Here is a 20,477-nt window from a genome sequence, read left to right on the forward strand (position 1 = left end):
AGCAGTGGAGGCAGGAGTAGCTCTGCTCACCATCACTCCCAGTGATGTATTTGGAGAGTTTGTTCTTCCTGTTCCTATAAATTAGGCTGTGTGTATCTGGCTGCCCTGGGTTCAGAGGGAAATGCTGCTATTAGGGGATAAAGCAAGAATCCCACTCATATTTAGCTATGCTGCAAGAGACTAACAGCGAGGAAAGGGAGTCACGCTCCTGGCTGGGGTGATAAAGCCTGCCTGTCAGTGAGACCAGGGAAGAATATGTTTGGCATCCAGGGGAAACAGTGGGGAAACTCGTGCTAATTCCCTACCCAGTTTTGATGGCAATGCATCGGAGGAACAGCCTCAGTGTACAAGCAGGTGAATGGTGACTTACACCCCTCAAGTTTGAGGGTCTGGATTACCCCAGTAGGTAAGCTGCCTGGACAGAAAACTAAAGGTCCATAGAACATAGAATGAATAGCTATTATGTTAAATATTTAAATGTGACTAGCTTTTTATTTTTTGAAGAGAATGACCTAGAAAAATGAATTCATTAGAGAAATCATTATGTATCGATATTTTTATTCCAAACAAATTTTCTTCCTTTAGTGCAGACTAGCCCAAATTATATAGTTATTTGTGAATGTGTCCATATTCATATTCTAATTATCTTTCCTATGCTCTTTAACTTATTTGTACCACTCCATACTCCTATGAATATAGCATGGAATGGTTTTATTGACATTTAAAAATAATAATGGTTGGCACTTATTGCCAATTTGATATGTACTAAAAATTGCTAAAATAATGTTACATGATTGCTTCATTGTATCTTCAAACAATCCTATCAAGTAGATATTATTATTCCCAACATAAAATTGGATGAATAAACACAAGACTAGAAATGCTTGCTATCATCTCTTCTATTCAACATTAACTTGGTATCCTAGGCAGCTGAGGAGAATGTAAAAAATAAATAAATAAAACTTGGAAAGAAATTAAACTTTCATTATTCATAGATGATGTGATTATTTTAAAGAGAATTGGCAGACAAATTAATAGAATTAATTAAGAGCTCAACAATAAAGGATGGTCAATACATAAAATCAATTGTATTCCTATGCACAAGGAGAAATAGCAAGAAAATGTCATTTTAAAAGCTATTGGTTTGGGGACTCTGGCTTCCACTTGAGATGTAGCTATGCACATTTTACTTCCCTCCAAAGCTTCTTAGAAACCAAACACACAACCAAAGTAGGCAAAGAAAATAAAAAAGGCTCTTCAATAATACCTGTTGATAAGGGATCACCATATAAGCCCTAGAATATGGGTGGATGTGGCCAAACCCCCAACACAGCTTAGCAAATGAAGTTACAGGAAATGAAAAGAAAGGGAGGAGAAAAAAAGGGGGACATCTGCAATATTTTCAATAATAAAGAGAAATTAAAAAAAGGAAAGATAGACATTTCTAAGTCCTCTGAGCCACAGAACCTCTAAATCATAAATAAATCCCCTCTGAAAAGCCAGGACCTCCCAGTTAATAGAACTCTGAACTTCAGATTGTTAGAAAAGACAATAAAAGTAGCACAGTCATGTGTGTATGCAAAAACTAAGTGGCTCAGGTCACTAAGTGGGAGGGGGGAGCAGCTAGAGAATATGGACACTTGTGATCATACACAACTTCTGGGTAGGAGCACCCAATTCAGCAAATAAAAATATTCTGTGGGACACATTCACGCTAAATGTTTATTGAAAAATCAAATTATTCCAGGCCTCTATATTTTATCTGGCAACTCTATAGGATCACTACTTGAAGTCAAACAAAAATGAACAGAGCAAGGATATTGTGGGTAAGGGAAAGATAAATACTAGAGGGAATGGGTCCAGAGACAACAAATCCCAGAAAGTCCTGTAACTGCAAAATATATCTTCTAAATATGAGAGCACTGTCTTGAAACACAAGACTCAAGGAGGATTACTGAATAAGGCTTAGCTCTGAGAGGCAGACATGGCTACACAGAAAGACCATATATTGAGTCAATAATGGTAACAGGAGGGAAGGCACCCCTGGAGAGGTGATGTGGTAAAAGCTATTTTGATTCATTTCTGCTTTCTCAAAAAAAATCTCTTCCTAAAAGTTCTGAAAATTCTATTTTATTAAGACTAGGAAAAAAAGAGATAAAAGTAAAGTCACCACAAAAAAATGTGGCCACAAAAGATGAAAATTAAACTTTAATATTTTAAAATGAGCTAAAAGAAATTAAGAAAGCAGGCCACAGAAAGAGCAACAAAATAGAAATAAAGAAGTTCAGAAATTAGATGATTAGACAATGCAAAGATGTGAAACCAAACTGACAGTTCTCAAGAAAGATGTAGAAAAAATATGCAGAAATTATTATTAAATTAAAATGTGCAATTCCAAAGCAAATTAAACTGTAGGTGAATAAATGGTGTATAGAAAAGTATAAAGAGTAATACAGAAATAAGAAAAATGTAAAATGGATTCAAGAAAGTACTACAAGAAAAATGTAAAATGGATTCAAGAAAGTACTACAAGAAAAATGTAAAATGGATTCAAGGAAGTATATATTTTATATTTAGGGAATACAAACAATTCTCAAAATGAAAGATTAAAAAAAGGAAGCTAACAATACAATGAGAAAATGGGCAAAGTTATGAAGTTATACTTCATCAAAGAGAATATACAGATAGCAAATAAGCACAGGAGAAAAATTTCCAACATCAACAGACTAAGAACATCATGCAATATCATTACATACCTATTAAAACTGCTAAAATTAAAAGAAATCATGGCCACAACAAATGCTGGTGAGGATGCAGAAAAACCAGGTCTCTCACACTGCTGGTGGGGATGTAAAATTGTACAGCCACTATGAAAAGTAGTTTGTCAATTTCTTAAAAATACAGAAAGAAACAAAGCATGAAAACTACTTACCATATTATACAACAATCACACTCCTGGATTTTTATCCCAGAGAGATAACTATGTCCACACAAAAACATGTATGTGATTATTCATAGCAACTTTATTTCTAATAGCCTGAAACTGGAACCAACCTAAATGTCCTATGACAGGTGAATGGTTAAACAAACTGTGGTGCATGCATACCATGGAATATTACTTAGTAATGTAAAAGAACTAATTGTTGATAATCACAACTACTTGGATAGATCTTTTTTTAAAAAAAAGCATTTTTTTTTATTGATTTCAGAGAGGAAGGGGAGGGAGGGAGAGAGAGAGATAGAAACATCAATGATGAGAGAGAATCATTGATTGGCTGCCTCCTGCACACCCACTACTGGGGATTGAGTCTGCAACCTGGGCATGTGCCCTTGACTGGAATAGAACCCTGGACGCTTCAGTATTCAGGCCGATGCTCTATCCACTGAGCCAAACCAGGCAGGGAGGAGATCTTAAAGGCATTATGCAGAGTGAAAAAAACACACACCAAAAAACGTCAATATCAAAAGGTGACACATTTTATGACTCTAATAATACAACACTCTAGAAATGACACAATTAGAGAGATGAAGATCAAATTAGTGATCAATAGTGATTGCTGGGGGCTAAGGCATGATGGAGACAAGCCAGTAGGTGTGCCTATAAGTGGGAGCACTAGGGAGATTGTTTTTTTGGTGATGAACGAATGGTTCTGTATCTGGATTACTGTGGTGGTTACACAAACCTGCATATGTAGTAAAATAGCATAAAACTCCACACATTGTGTCAATGCCAGTTTCTTGTTTTTATATTGTACTACAGTTTTGTAGGCTATAACCATTAGTGGGAACTTGGTGAAGGCTGTAAGGGACTATCTTAGTAACTTGCTGGAATCTATAACTATCCAAAATCTAAAGTTAAATCTATGTTATTATCTTTTTAAAAAATCATTGATGCTTACTCATTATAGCTAGAATTACTTTTAAAAATGATCACCTCCAAGTGTAAGGCTTTATAATTTTGTTTTTAAATAAACTTTTTCACTTTATTAAGCAAAGAGACAAGTGTATTCTAATAAAACTGATTTACAAGGTTTTGTAGGGCACTATATCTTTGTTTATGTATAAGGCACTTATCTCTTAGTTGGAATTATTAACATGTAGCTCTATATGAAAAACTATTTTATCATGAGATGGCTAGATTATTGTAGAACTTCATGTGTTAAAAATTACAATGTTCCCAGAATGTACAAGTAAATATTAAAGCCATCATTTAAAAGCAAAATGTGTTTTATTCCTACACATTTTCTGTTTGTTTCCATCACAACTAGTAGTTGTTAAAACATTAAGTGCATATGGATAACATCAGGTAAACTGATTTGCTTGTACAACTCCAGCCCAGCGTTTCTCGAGCAGCCATGCCAACATTTCCATCACTCCTCAGTGGCTGCACCACAGATTGCCTAGGGAGTGGTTCTGCAGTCCAGTGCTGACTGTGTGCCTGTCAGTGAATCACTTAGCAATTGAAGCTCAGGTTGTTCCTTTATAGCGTGAAAGCACCATAACACACTCTATCCTGGCTCTTGGGTGATGTTTGTTGTAAACATAAAGAATATCCATCAAAGCACTGGGATCGTGTAGAATCGCATCACTCTGTAAAATTAAGTATCCAAAAGGTTCCTCCATTAACTACTTACCTTGTAAGTGGAGTGCTTTGTTTATTATTTTAACAAAACTGTTTAGGTACAATTATTTATCCCAATGTTTATGAGAGTAGCAAAGAAGCTTTATGGGTTTCTTAGGAAAACAGTAACAGGGTCATGGAAAATTTAAAGTAAGTCGGGAAAAGAGAGATGAAACATGATAAAAGGAAGGCAAGATTGACGTGGTTTGGATGATTTCAGTGAAAATATCTATTCCAACCACTTCCTACTTCGTGAAGTGCCCAAGAAATAATGAATTCTTGAACACTTAGTTGTGTTAGGCACTCTGGGAGGTACTAACTTTGAGATGAAACCCCACCACCGGCTGCCTGTTCTCATTGGCTCACAGTCAACAAAAGACATGCAAATGATGGCTGGTTACAGATTATTTAGCAATTAATGTGAATATTTTAATTTGTGCAATGAAATATGCTCAGGGGCGCTGGGAACACTTATCAGGGCCTTAACTTTGCCTTGCTGTGTGAGGAAAGAATCGGATTGCCTCAAAAATCAGCAAGCTAACCAATTTCTATGTATTTCCTAGCTAAAGCTGCCTTTAATGTCTTCATTTGTCATCTTCTGTATGGAAGCAGTTAAGCTTTATAGAAGAAACTATTAGCTGTTTAGAACCCACACGCACCCTAAAAGTCTTCATAGTTCCATCAAGTTCAGCACTTCAAACAAAGGGAAAGGCAGTCATTGTACCTCGGGGTATTCATTGAATATCATGGATGAAATGTTTTAAATCAAAATGGTCAACTACTTTCACTACATTCTCACCATTCTGGCTAAATATTTATTCTCATAACAAACATTTATGGAGCCCATAAACTAGGCTGGGAGCTGCAGGTATAGCAATAAATGATCAGCAGTTTGTCTTTAAAGATCTCAGTCTACTGGGGGAGATGGGCAAGGGGATGAATGATTTTCACACGTGGAAACGTTGTGGAGAATATAGGGGAAAGCTCTCTGTTCAGGATGAATCTTATCCTTGGAAATTCTCAGAGGGTAGCAAAATGTCATTATTCAACAACTGCTTTTTATTTCAAAGACCTTCTGAAGAAGAAACACAATTTTAAAATGTCCTCTTTTGAGCTAGGCACTAGGTTTTATGGAAATAGACTACAATTACAAGAATGTATTTCTTATAACTTTAGAGACAAATGCCATTTTGGATGAACATTTAAATAAAAAACCTGGTAGAGCAAGAGGCTACTAAACATATGAACTAACAGCTAATACTTTAAATAAAATGGGAATATATCCAAATGTCAAGACAGCTCTGATGATTTTAGCAATTAAGAGAGAAGTAGTCCTCCCCACATTTCATAAAAGAGCAAGTTCAGCTTTGCCTCAATTAACCCAGGTTTCAAGTCAAGGGCAGAAGGACCATGAGCCAAAAGGATTTTCCACAAAGTCCACAGTGAAAGTGTGACATATTCCATCTGGTCACCTTTCCACATATACTTTCAAGCCTATTTAAAAATTGTGGCTTAATTTATGGCTACTAATTTCTCTATCGGATGATCTAGCTGTTACTAATTAAAGACTTAAAATTAAATTGAAAAAAATATAGAATTATCAATCTAGAAAAATAGAAAATAAAAGGGTTGACTTTGGTTTTTCAAAACAACAAAGGGCAGAATGAAAATGAATTTGTTCTGCCCTTGTACCCTGATGCATAATAAGAGATTGAGGGGACAAACTCAATGAAATTAAAGGGCAAGATTCTTAAAATGAATGGGCATATTTACTTGCCCAGCATGCATAATGACAGTTTTGCACCTTCAGTTACTAGAGGTCATGGAAAACAAATAAAAACAACTGGGATTGAAAAAGAACAGAATGGTTTTCTAAGTAATGAAAACATTTATAGCCAAGATAATGGCATGATTTTATTGCTGTACTTCAAAGAGTATTAAATAAATTCTCACAAAAGTCATCCTATCACTAATTAAATGTGGTAAGGGTTCTTTACATGTCTTTGAAGTCTTCAGAAATTTCTAGTGCTGAGTAAAGAGGTAACTGGACATTTCTAATTTGTTAACTGATAAAATATATCTCTATATTTGGGGGAGGGGCAAAGAGGGTACAGAATCATCAATTGGATGATTCCACTTGGAATGTGAAGTATTAGTTATGGCTGAAAATAGAAATAAGGCTTGAAGTTAGATCTTGATTTAAATATATTCTCTTCTATGTGCTATTTTCCCAATTTTTTAGTTAGTCACAAATTCTCTGGGTAGTAGTTTTCCTACTTGTAAAATGGTTTATTGAAGTTTATCACTTCCTTTCTAGGGACTGGGCAGGCAGGCCACAAGTTTATCTTTATATGCTAACTCATTCCTGCAGCCCACTAACAGCCTGGATAACACACCATTGCTCAAAGTACACAAGCAAAACACCTGTACACAATTCTGTGTTAAATACATATAACTGTCAGTAAATGAGAAGAAACTTTAAGGAGGGAAATGTTCACAAATGCTTCCTGGTTCAGTGTAAGCTCCAGAGATGTCTACTCAATGAGCTTTAGAATTCCTTTCCTTTGGGGTCTGAGAATGAAAGTCAATTATTTGTCTTGTGGTCCTGGTCAATTATGGTGGCAACGACTGGGTCTGGAGTTTCTGGGCTGCTAGGTCAGACTGGCCACAGCTGGCTCAACCTATGTTTAGTGGCACCCATGGCAAGGAGAGTTCAGCTCACATGTAGAAGGCCTTGGCCTACTTCTGCATCTCCCCAAGGTGGGAGTGAGCATGCTGAATGTGTCCCACAGAGAGCATGAGAGACCCAAGTTCCTCATCTACCCCCATCTCCACATCATGTCCAAGCCCTTTCCCTGGGGAGATGGTAACCATACTCTGTTTCATAGTGCTCAAGTGAATGGGCTTCCGACCAACTATGAAGATGAATAAAGAGAACCTGGTCCACTACCCAGGTCCTTCCATCCCTATGCCTATAACAGGAGGTGGCTTAGAAAAATAACTTAGATGGGTCATGAGAAAAATAATTACCTTGTTATTTTATAAGACTTTGATCATACAGGACTGAACTACTTGCTTCCCTGATTGGGTTAGACCTAACCCTATGTTTCTACATTTAGCATTATGATTCTGTCATTTTAGTATCAGCATAACTTTCTTATCTGGCTCAGAAATATATATATATATATATATTTATTGGGCATTCATATTCTCAGTTAAGTTGAAAAGTTGTAAGTCAAAGAAAAGTAAGAAGAATAGAAGAAAAAATAAATGTGAAAAGAACAGGGGGTAATTTTAAAAAATATCAATGACACTGAAGGATAATAATCTTAAGATAATATCAGAATGTGTTTCCAGTGTTGCTCAGTGGTTGAGCATCGACCTACGAACCAGGAGATCAAGGTTCGGTTCCTGGTTAGGGCACATGCCCCAATTATGGCTCGATCCCCATTATGTGTTGTGCAGCTGGTCAATGATTCTCTCTCATTATTGATGTTTCTATTTCTCTCTCCCTCTCCCTTCCTCTCTGAAATCAATAAAAATATATTAAAAAATCAAAACAAGTCAGGGCACATGCCTGGGTTTTGGGCTCCATTCCCAGTAGGGGGCATGCAGGAGGCAGCTGATCAATGATTCTCTCTCATTGTTGATGTTTCTATCTCCCTTCCTCTCTGGAATCAATAAAACTATTAAAACAAAACAAAACACTTAAAAAAAAGAGATAGCATCAGAATGTAAAAAACCCAGTCTAGAATGAGGTAATCCTTATCTTAAGAATTAACAATAATAATTATTTATTGGTAGATGAGGAAAATGTTGCTAAAATGAAAATACATACATAATTTGCTTCACTCCAAAGATAATTTGAAGTGAATGTCAGAAACAGACATTAAACTAGAAAAAACAAACAAGAGAAAATAACAAGATAAAGAATTATTTGAATTGTTAGGGGAAAGCATGGCAAATCTGACAAAATTTCAAAATGGGGGGGGGGTGATCTAAAACTACAATAAAAATAAAACAGCAACATTTGAGTACTAATTTATAGTACATCTGTCATTTCTACATTTGTCATCTCTTTATGCTGGCCCTGAATAATATTTTTTTATAAGAAGTAAAGTAGTATTGCTCACAATTTACTATGCAGTCTATGAAAAACTCTATAAATGCCAAAACTATTTCATGAGGCTTTAGCAGAGGAGATGGTGTTGAAATTCTGAATAGAAATGATTTATACTTAGCATTTCTCTGGCATTAGAGAAATGATTGGAATTTTTTCTTTAATTAAAACTGTCAGCATGGAAGGATTTAAGGATGATCAGAACAAATCCAACCAGCAAATTTCATTAGCCAAGAAAGTTATAGGAAAAGTAAAAGGCACTTTTTGCTAGTGTTACATGAAAAGGGTCTACATATTAGGCATATTTGGTAGAGTTATAAACATACTGAATCTCATTGTTAGCAGAATGTTGGAAAACTCTTTAACTAAATTTCCACATATCAATAGTTTGATGATTAAAATAATTGAAATAACATTTTTCTCTAGTCTTTTTCTGAGTATGAAGAAATATATTTTAGAGATCTATAATTTAAGAAAATTACTCAGGTTCTGGTCAAGATGGCTGTGTAGGTAAACATGGTATTTGGAACCTCCCACAACCATATCAAAATTATAAAAAAAAATTAAGGACCCACCATTATAACCACCTGATTGAGACTTGTAGGAGGGGCTGGAAAGCTGAATGGGCTGTTCCCACACTCACATGTGGTGGTTATAAATCAGGAGGGATATCTCAGCTACAGAGGTCCCCCTTAAGGAGTGAGGGGTCCCAGCCCCACCTCAGAACCCCCAGCACAGAATTCCGGTACTGGGAAGAGAAGTCTCCATAACTTCTGCCTGTAAAAACCAGCAGGGATTGTGGCTGAGTGAGATGGAGGGTTGCTGGAGTCCATGGCAGTTCCTCTTAAAAGGTCCATGAACAGACTTGGACTCACTCCTTCTGAGCTCCAGCACTGAGACAAACGTTCCAAAGGCACGAGGGTCATAAGGGGAGGAACTGAATTGCCTGGCAAGCCTGAAGGGACAGCTTTCTCCCAGACAGAAGGGCTGACAGAGGCCATTGTTCCTTTGCTGAGCCACTCCCACAGAACCAGCAGGTGGGCACCACATCTGAGTCATCACCAACCCTGGCTAACACTGTTCACCTCACACTGGTAATTCTCTGAGACCCTAATCCACTCAACTTGAGGCCCGCCCTTGCCTTTTCCAGTGGCTTTTCCATACAGATTACCTCTCTTGTCTCATGCTTCAGACTTTCCTAAAATCTCTTAAACAAGTAGCATATGGTTTCTGAATACCCTTACCTCTTATTAAGTGGCCTATGGCCTGGCACTAACGATAGCTGGCCTTGGTTAGCAAATTCATAACTTTTTTTTCTTACCTTTCTCTTGTAATTATAATAAAACTCATTAATATATTTTTTCCATTTTCATTTATTTTTATAATTTTCATCAATATTATATTGTAAAATTACTTTTCTATCCTTAAGATTTTCAGAGACTTAGTATATAAAATGTAACTATGCAAATTATTGTGTATGTTAATGAGACAGATGGCATATATTATAGCCTGTTTTATTTACACTGATTACACTGAGTCTATCCATCCATCAATCATCTTTTTATACATGTTGATGTTCATTTCTGTCTCACACAGAAATACATAGTTATGAGAGCGAATACAAAATTTAATGACTATTTGATTATAATTCACTCTGCTGATATTTCTTCTATGATTCTGAACCTCCTAGATGCAAAGTTCTAGGGAAAAAATTCAGCCATTTTGTAATAGGAATATTACAAGAATAGAAACATTCTCTGAGTTTCTAATAGGTATTTTTATTTTAACAGAAAAATAAGCTATGTTTTTAATAAGAAATATAAGCAAATAAGAATTAATAACATCTTCACATTTATTCATTTCTCACTGGAATACTAAAAGAACTGGGTATTGCTTTAAATATGCATTTTTGGAAGCAAAAACAAGGACATCTAGCAGGACTGTATCTTTTCTCTTCTGCACTAAGTGAACGAAGAGCCAATACAATATAATTTGTATTTGGAGATTCAACACTTTGGAACATTAATCCTCTGCCAATTCTAGTCATTTGCTAAGACTTTACAATTAAAGTCATGCCTTCAGTATGTTGATTCTCTAGAAACTAGAGAAGATTTCAGGCTCTAAGCAACTTTTGATCCATGAATAATCTTATACATGCCAATTGCTTCCAAAATTGTAAGAGTTTCTTCAGTTTTATGAGGTTTTATTTTTGTGCTGCTATCCTGAGAGAAATCATTTTTAGTGCTTTCATTACCTTCCCTGACACTGTAAATACTTCTTTCTGTAAATGATATCTGCTCATTTGCTTTTTAGAATATCCTATTGGGAAAAAAAATCCATAGCTTTATCTCTGAAGTCCTACAAGTTGGTAGCCATGTGCCTGGGAAACTTGGATGGCTTTGTTAATTAGTTCACAACCACAAGATGCCACACAGGTTGATTCTGGATGTGCTAAAGTTCTTATAAATGTATATACATCTACTTCTGGATTTACATTAATGAAAATATACTGAAACTCATATATACACTAGCACTTCAGGCCTATATTAATCATATACTACATAAAGAACTTATATAATTATTATATTAAACTAGAGGCCTAGTGCATGAAATTCATGCACTGGTGGGGGGGAGGGGTGTCCCTCAGCTCAGCCTGCACCCTCGCCAATCTGGGACCCCTTGAGGGATGTCCGACTGCCCGTTTAGGCCCGATCCACGGGCAGTCGGACATTCCTATCACAATCCAGGACTGCTGGCTCCCAACTGCTCGCCTGTCTGTCTTCCTGATTGCCCCTAACCACTTCTGCCTGCCAGCCTGATCACCCCCTAACCACTCCCCTGCCAGCCTGATTGATGCCTAACTGCTCCCCTGCCAGCCTGTTTGCCCCTAACTGCCCTCCCCTACAGGCCTGGTCCCCCCCAACTGCTCTCCCCTGTAGGCCTGGGTCCCCCCCAACTGCCCTTCCCTGCAGGCCCGGTCACTCCCAACTTCCCTCCTCTGCCAGCCTGGTCACCCCTAACTGCCCTCCCCTGCAGGCTTGATCACTCCCAACTGCCCTCCTTTGCAGGCATGATTGCCCTCAACTGCCCTCCCCTGCTGGCCTAATCGCCCACAACTGTCCTCCCTTGCAGACCTGGTCCCTCCCAACTGCCCTCCCCTGCTGGCCATCTTGTGGCAGCCATCTTGTGTCCACATGGGGGCAGCCATCTTATGTCCACATGGGGGCAGCCATCTTGTGTGTTGGAGTGATGGTCAATTTGCATTTATTCTTTTATTAGATAGGATAGAGGCCTGGTGTACAGGTGGGGTCAGCTGGTTTGCCCTGAAGGGTGTCCCAGATCAGGGTGGGGGTTCCCTTGGGGCATGGGGCAGCCTGGGTGAGGGGCCTGTGGTGGTTTGCAGGCCTACCACGCCCCCCCCCCCCCAAGCAAGCCAAGCAGAGGCCCTGGTATCTGGGATTTATTTATCTTCTATAATTGAAACTTTGTAGCCTTGAGTGGAGGCTAGAGCTGCGGGAGCTTGGCTTCTTCCATTGCCGGGGAAACCCAAGCCTCCTGCTCGCTCCATGGCCCCAGCCATCTTGGTTGGGTTAATTTGCATACTCGATCCTGATTGGCTGGTGAGCGTGGCTTGTGGGTGTAGCAGTGGTATGGTCAATTTGCATATCACTCTTTTATTAGCTAGGATATTCCAAATTAGGATTTCCATTTTACACTGAGAGAAACTGAGGCAGGCCCTCAATATAAACTGAAATATTCATACTATGTGTTAGGCCCTCATGAGATAGAATATCTGATTAATATATGTTCAAACAGGAGCAACTTATTCTAATGGAATATTAGAATGAATCCATATGGTTTCTGTAATGGATTCTGTGGTGGTGCTCTTCCATACCCTCTCTGCTATTGAGGGCTCACAGCTTCCTCACTGGGCATTGTTCCTCACTTCAGGGAACTACCATGCCCAGGGCTGCATCCCTTTCCAGAGGACACGATTCAGCTAGTGACCTGCTGAATGGGAGAGAAATGCCCCAGTCACAGCCTGGCCTGGAACAACTCAGAAAGGCTATGCCTGCTCCAGAAATCCTTGTAGGCTGAGCTGAGGCTTCATTAGCAATAGCCTTACAGCTTTTTTCTCTGCCCTATCCAGCCTCCCTCACTGGCCTGTGGGTGTGTCTCCCAGAGCACTTCCCAATTAGTCATCTCAGTGTGTATCTCATGAGGTACTTCCATACAACCCAAGAGAAGAAAACTTCTAAACCTTTTTGTTTGCAACACTTCAGAGGGAGTACTAATTAGGAAATTAGTTCAAAGACAACACCAAACACAAAGTGCCAAACAGAAAGTCCTGCATGCTTTGTTCCTTTTCCATTAACAATTTTTGCCATGTAAAAGGTAAGGCTAATCCGTCAGTGATTTTTCTTTAAATTTACTAATGGATGTTGAGAAGACTTTTTCAATAGTCTAAATTGTCCGAGGCTGGTGCAAAGACACAAAGAAGGCACCTCACATTCTAAAAGAGTAAAAGCAATGGGTTTCTACACCCATGGCAGCTCACCTACCTCAGCTCCCTCAACTTTCACCCCAGCCCTCCCATTCTAGCCTTTTAAGCAGAAACCGAAAGGTAGGAATAGCAAGCTTTGGTTTAGTGAGAGACTGCCATAGCTTTCCCCAAACTTCCATCTCCATGGGAGCTGCAAGAGAATCCATTGCAATGATCTGAGATCATCTCAAAGAGGAGAGGTTGGACTCTCATTCAATAGGACATTTTGGTGATAAGCCTGCTGCTGGGCCTTCAATGCCTTGAAGTTGGGGGAGGGGTGGGAGAGGTTAACAGAAGTTGAGTCAGAGGGGATTTTCTGGATTGGGGATTTTCTTCATTTTGTCATGAAGAGACTGCTGAAGGATCCTTCGAGGAAATGACACATACTCTTTTAAAAAGCCAGCCCGGGGACACCGGTCACACACAGAGTACAATTGAAAAAATTTCAATAATCAACACAAGAGACCTTTAACACCATCAATTAAGTAATAGATAGCTACTTCCTCCCCTGCCTCCCCCCCCCCCGCCCCCACAATTCTCCTCTGATCACCAATATACTGAAGAAAGAATTCCCAACAGGAGGGAGAAAACAGAAGCATGAAGGAAGCATATAAAAGTAAGCCATGGTCTCTATCTAGTGCAGGTACATGAATCAGGGAGGGAGGCTATGGGGAGGATACGTGATGAATTGGATAAGTGACTGAAGTTTTATACTGAACTGTAGTATTAATATCTTAAAGAGTTTGGGAATCTATGAAATCTGCCTGAGATGTTTTTAAATAATGGGAAAGAGGGATCAGACATAGCACAGTAAAAGGTAATGATTGGAGGAAACAATGTGTCCACCCCCTTAGTAAAATGTTCAGGAACTAGTTATATTTCATTTCTGTAAATATAGGAGAAATGTTAGCCAACTACATTGGCAATGATTGACTTCATTTAAAAGTTTACTGCCTACTTGACAAGATACACTAACAGAAGGACCAATTTTCTGTTTGCTAAATAAATTTTCAGGTAAGTGTCTTTATTTTTATTTCCAAATTTTCATACGCTTACATGAAAAAAAGTATGACAGTAGCATAATCTTGAGTGAAAGAGAAGTCCACAGAGAAATGATGACTCCACTTACACGAATAAAAAGTGCAAGATTATGTATGCACTTGGTCTTGGTGTATGCAAATAAAAAGTGCATTTTTATATGTTTTCTATATTTTACATACCTTTTTCTCTCTGAAGTTTAAAATTAGAGATTAACAGTTGTTAACAGTGGTTACTAGGATTACTGGGGAAGGAAGTGAGACCAAATTTTTGCTTTTTTATTGTTTGCATTTAAAATATATATATATTAAAGATAGGAAAATAAAGTCAAAAGACTGGATGCATTAGTCAGGCAGAGGACTCTTCTGCATGCAGGTCTCTTCAGAGATTAGTGAACGTTTCATGACTTGATAATTGCTAAAGATACCAATTAAGAATGGACTCTGTTGAGCATATAAATGAAAATCCAATAAGAAACCATGCTAGACAGTTTATTAACTCCATAGTGGTCCATGTTCATTCCTATTTGCTTCTTGCCTCCTGTTTACATTTGGTTTCACATAAGTTAATGTTGTCGATGTGGTGTTTTGGACACTGGCTAATTTCCGAATCCCTATATTTAAAACATAAAAAAAGAATCTGTGATTTTGCAGGGTGGCAGTGGTTACAGAAACACTCCCAGGTCAGCCCAGAAGTGTATTCACATTAGAAGGATGTGGGCACAAAGTGGAAGCAGAACGAATGTGCAAGTGGGGAATCTCTTTGCTGGATCTTTAATCTTATTAAAATGGATTTCTAATGTATCCTTTTATTTTCTGAATATTTTTTGTCAGTCTGTGGGTGTTAACATGGGATCTTTCCCCAAATGGGGGCTTCCCAGTACTCTCAGAACCTGCAGAGGTGCTATGCTATGTTACAGCGATGGACTGGCTGACATGGGGGTTGGTCTCAACAAGAGAGTGGGCTCTTGTGGCCTCCCTCAGCTTTCACTTGGGTATCTCCACTTTCCTTGGCTCTCTCCCTATTAAAACCACTTTCAACAAGTTTGATGCAAAAAGGAATCAAGGTTCAAACTTTTACAGGAAGAAATTTGAAAGTAGTATTGTCATACGATTTTATTTTAGGAATGAGAAAACAAATTGAGTTTTTGCTTGATTATGAGTCAGTGATTTGTTCAAAGAATTCAGTACCAAACATTGTGATGTAACCAACATCAGGCTGAAGGTGTTTGAATCTCAGTTCAGTGCCTTTCAACATACCACACTGCCCGCATTTTGCTGCTAACTTCTTTGTTAGTCTCACTAACAAACTTTTAAGGCCTGGGATTCATAATATTCCCAGTCAAAATAATTGAGAGAGGTGTGGCTGTAAAATCTAGGAGTCAAGATCACAGTTGCTGAATAACATCACCTCTGATTTCACTGGAGATTTTGATTATATTTGGTAGAATAGCTACTTTCAGCCTCAGTCAATTTTCTAGTGAACCTACCCATCCTGTGAGAATTCTATGGCTATATTCCAGTTGCACTGTAAGTTCACAATATCTTCTAAAAGACAATAATATTTTCAGTCAATCCTAACAAATTATAACTCAGGGATACACACACACACACACACACACACACACACACACACACACACACACAGTGATTTTGTGAGTTGTAGATATAACCCCACAAATCTATAGCCAAAATTCTGCTTGTTAAAACACAAAATGTATTTCAAATATTAACTTTCTAATCACAATTTCAGACAGTGTATAAAATATTTATCTTATGCAATTTAAGTCTCATGATTAGTGATGTGTCAGCAACACCATTATAAGCAGGGATGGCAATTCAAGGCACTTCCAACGCAGCTGCACAAATAATAAGATTAAAATCACAACAAAATTGTCTACATAAGTGAAAGCACTAACTTCACTATGTAAATCACATTCTAATCCCATGTTAACCCTAGTGAAACAGCTATGTGCCTTTCAATGCATTTTTCTTCATTTGGTTTAGTTGTTTGAATGCATTTTAGTGTTTAATCAGTTGCATGCTTCTGTAATGAACACTCTGGGACCATCTCTCTCCACCAAGCCCTATTTATATGAAAGAACTTAGGTTTCTATGAAGCACATGAATTTTAAGTTTGGCATATAATAAGCTTAACTAAGTAGATTGACCTCTTTTACTATTATTTGAAATTGTAAATCCCAAGAGTGAGAATGAAGGAGAGAAGAGGACCAAAATAAAATCAATAAGTGGGGGAGAGGGGAGGGTAGTGTGGCCAGTGTGGCTCAGTGGTTGAGCATCTACCTAATGAACCAGGAGGTCTAGGTTCAATTCCCAGTTGGGGCACATGCCCGGGTTGTGGGCTCAATTCCCAGTGTGTGTGTGTGTGTGGGGGGGGGGGGGGGGGGCGTGCTGGAGGCAGCCAATCAATGATTCTCTCTCATCATTGATGTTTTTATCTCTCTCTCCCTCTCTCTTCCTCTCTGAAGTCAATAAAAATATATATAAAAAAAGAAGCGGGGACACAAAATAAATGAAATACAGTCAGAAAAAAGGGATGTTCTTTTATTAACATTCTGAGTAATATATATATAGATCAAGGAAGATTAGTGCATGCCATTAAAAGGGTCCAATAAAAATGCCAAACAATGTAGAATATTGTGACTGCAATGAGTCTATAGGATCACACTGTCCAATTCAATCTATTCACAATTGAGAGAACAAAGTCCCTGAGAAGAGTACCCTTGTCAGAGGTCACAGTCATTAAACAGCAGAGCTGGAAACTAAACTCTCGGTGTCTAGTCCAGAGTTCCTGAATGAAAAGTCAAGAAATACAAAGAGAGGAGTTGCAAGAAAAGTGAATTATTTAAATAAATGTATAAAAGTAAGCTGTCAGGATGATAGTAGAAAGTCTTGACATAAAAAAATGAGTAGCTATTTAAAACCTCAATAAGAGAAATGTCTACTACAACATAAAGTTATAATTTCATCACTCATTAGAATGTCAACTTGATCTCAGAGATAGACATACTATTACTTCAAATTAATAAATTAGCCAAAACAGATTTTTAAATTAGAAAATGCTCTTGGTATGACTTATAACTTCAAATAGCATAGTGTGATTGAAAAGCTACCAAATACCTAATTCTAGGCTTGAGCCTTTTACAAGATCTGTATAGCTTTCAGCAAATGATTAACTATTTCTCAGATTCTAGTAATTCATTTAAAATTATTAGTTTCAATTTGAGGCTACCTAAATTCTCGTTTATCCTAAGTTACTATAAATTAAATTACTATGTAAGTAAGTTTCAGGTTCTTCCAAATTTAATACTTTTATTTTTATTCCAGAAACAAGAGCCAAATTTCAAAGCCAAAATATAATGTTTCTCTAATCTCAGTTTCTCTAATCTTATCCATTTTTCAAGTCCAAGGTATTTTTATTCTGTACTAGTTTTTCTGTTCAACTCTACAAATAAAAGTTTTTGTTAATATACTGGGTTCAACTGTATCACATGTTAAATCCCTTGTGATTTGAATGGAAAACTTAAGTGTGGTCCTTTCATTGTTAGAAGTTTTGGGTTCTAAATTAATTTTTCAACCATCTAAATCATATATTAATTTAAATGTACAAATTAAATAGGTGATAGATTACTCTAATGCCCAGCCATGACCATAATATAGTTGAAAACATTTAAGAAGTACTTAAAGTAGGAAAGAGAGAGCTGAGATTAAATAACTGGATCTGAATCTCTTTCTAAAGTAGAACAATACTTCATTTTTCACTCCAATGTTTACTGTTGGAGGGAAAAACTCAGGTCATTAATTATTCAGGAAATATTTCAGCTGTGAACTTTTATATCTGTTTACCAAATATTAATTTTGATTATATTTAGATCACATGTAAACTTGATGTATTTTTAGCTGATAAAATAAATATCATCCCATAGACATAAAAATTGTGGTTATGAGGTTTGGTCAATCCTCCATCAAGTAATATACATGGTGTCTAACTAATGTTACGGTGACTAAGTTGCTTACTGTTTTCATTTAGAGTTATAAATACATTTTCTATATGCTTCACATTTCATATGTTTAAATGACAAATACTGGCAACTTATTATTATACTAGAGGCCTGATGCATGAAATTCCTGCAAGGGTAGGCCTTCCTTCCCCCAGCTGCCAGCACCTGGACCCAGGCTTCCCTCCTGCACCTGGATCCAGGCTTTCCTCACAGCCTCGGCTTCATCCAGAAGGTCATTCGGAAGGATGTCCAATCTAATTAGCATATTATGCTTTTATTATTATAGATTTAAAAGAATATATATTTGGTTCCAACAGACTCCTTAAATTTGTTAAAGATTAATACATGTCTGAGAAATGCTTATTTCAAATAATTTATCTGATGCATTCATTTTTAAAAGTACAACAAAACCAACATACTTTAATAAATAATTCCAAGATATAGTAATTTACATTGCTTTAAGAGGATATTTTCCTGTGGATCATGTTGATAAACAGCAAGAATTCAATTGTAACTGTCAACTGTTATGTATATTAAAAGCTTTCCACTTCCATCAGAGAAGACCATAGGATACACATGGCTATTGATTGGAAGCTATTTGTACAGGATAGATTAATGGTTTCTTCTCCCGTAAATATAAATATTTCAACATTTGCTCATCAAACCTTCAAACTGTTAAACAACCATTAACAATAATCCACTCCCATTCACCCGCCTACCACTCTTTCTTAGAGGTTTCTCGAAATAGTACCTTGTGGAATAAGAAATAAACTGATGAACAAAAATTGAAGCATACATGAATTGCTTTACATATCCTGATACAACTGGGCTGTTAAATAAATTATTTTGTTCTTTACCTTTATTTAGCAAGAACATTTTATAGTTTTCTTTTGCTAGTGAATTGCAAAAATATCTGCTGGCTACCTTATAATAAGTACAGGCAGACCTTACTCATTTGCCCTTTCTCCTGTTATGTAATTTGCTATCAGAAGAATAATCTTATTCATATTAACTAATATATTTACACATATTTTCTGAATTTAATCAGAAAAACAATTTCATATAGAGGTGTTCTGTTAGATCTTTTGACACAAAACATGAATTATTGATTTTTATATTCTGTGTAATGACAAAGATTAGATTCAATTAAATTTAGCAGCAAAAGTTTTTGACATATGTACACATGTATGTTACTACGTGTATACATATACCCATGTTAATATATGTAATTTATTCACTCACATGTTTTAAATATAAGTTGATAACCAAAGATGAATAATACAAGAATAAAAGTAGTTCTCATAAAAGTTCAAATACATCATGACATGGACTTGAACGTGGGTTGAGCTCTGAATGCATTCCTTGCTACCAGAGTGTTACTGTCCTAATTAGCTAGTTAATACCAATAAAGGAAAGAAAACAAAGGGAAGTCAAACATGGTAAGCCTGGTCACCTGGGAAGCCTCACCTGGAAGCTAGAGCTTCATACAGCATTGTTTCTCCAAGGGATTAACAGCCCTCCCTTCCCCCACCCAGGACTGGATTGTTGTTAGAGAAAGTGGAGATAGGCATATGTGCAGTAGAAGTTGGGATGGCACAGGGGAGGTGCTTGTCTGTCAGTCTCACCTGGGGAGCAATGGATTGGCTAGGGGGTGGACCCACAAAGTCTGAAGCACACAAAGTCTAGAATGTTCATTGATTAATTTGAGGAAGCTCTGGGTTAAAATCCAAAGACAAAAAGTTCCCTCTCCTCTAGTTCTCTCTTGGTCTTGTTCTCTCTTGCTCCATCATCCACACTTGCCCAGGGAATTGTGTATTCTCTCTCATAGCCATGTGGTTGTAGCAGCTACATACGACATGAGTTGAGACTCGAACTTCACATGCAGGATGCTGGACCGGAATGTACTTTAATATGGAGCAGAAACTATGGGCCTTTATTTGGTCCTGCTGAAGACAAGGTTGGACTTTCTCTATGGCTAGATGGACAGTGGTGGGACCTTGGAGGGGAAACCCTTAATTTTACATCATCAATAAAGCCGTTGGAGTCTCAGGAAATTCATTTCCTCACGGCACCTCAAGAACTCCACTTTCACCGATAAGGAGAGGACTCAAAATAATCTCATGTGGCCATCAAG

The 20,477-nt window shown here is 37.4% G+C and overlaps 1 protein-coding gene and 1 pseudogene across 1 annotated transcript in view; one reads left to right on the forward strand and one right to left on the reverse strand.

Moving 5' to 3' along the window:
• Window positions 1–20,477, reverse strand: part of NKAIN2 (sodium/potassium transporting ATPase interacting 2) — a 433,314-nt gene that overhangs the window by 357,562 nt on the left and 55,275 nt on the right. The gene's annotated exons all lie outside the window — the stretch shown is intronic.
• Window positions 7,237–7,552, forward strand: LOC129150526 (cytochrome c oxidase subunit 6A1, mitochondrial-like; annotated as a pseudogene).

Source organism: Eptesicus fuscus, chromosome 10, assembly GCF_027574615.1.
Source record: "Eptesicus fuscus isolate TK198812 chromosome 10, DD_ASM_mEF_20220401, whole genome shotgun sequence".
In the NCBI taxonomy this organism is placed as follows: domain Eukaryota; kingdom Metazoa; phylum Chordata; class Mammalia; order Chiroptera; family Vespertilionidae; genus Eptesicus; species Eptesicus fuscus.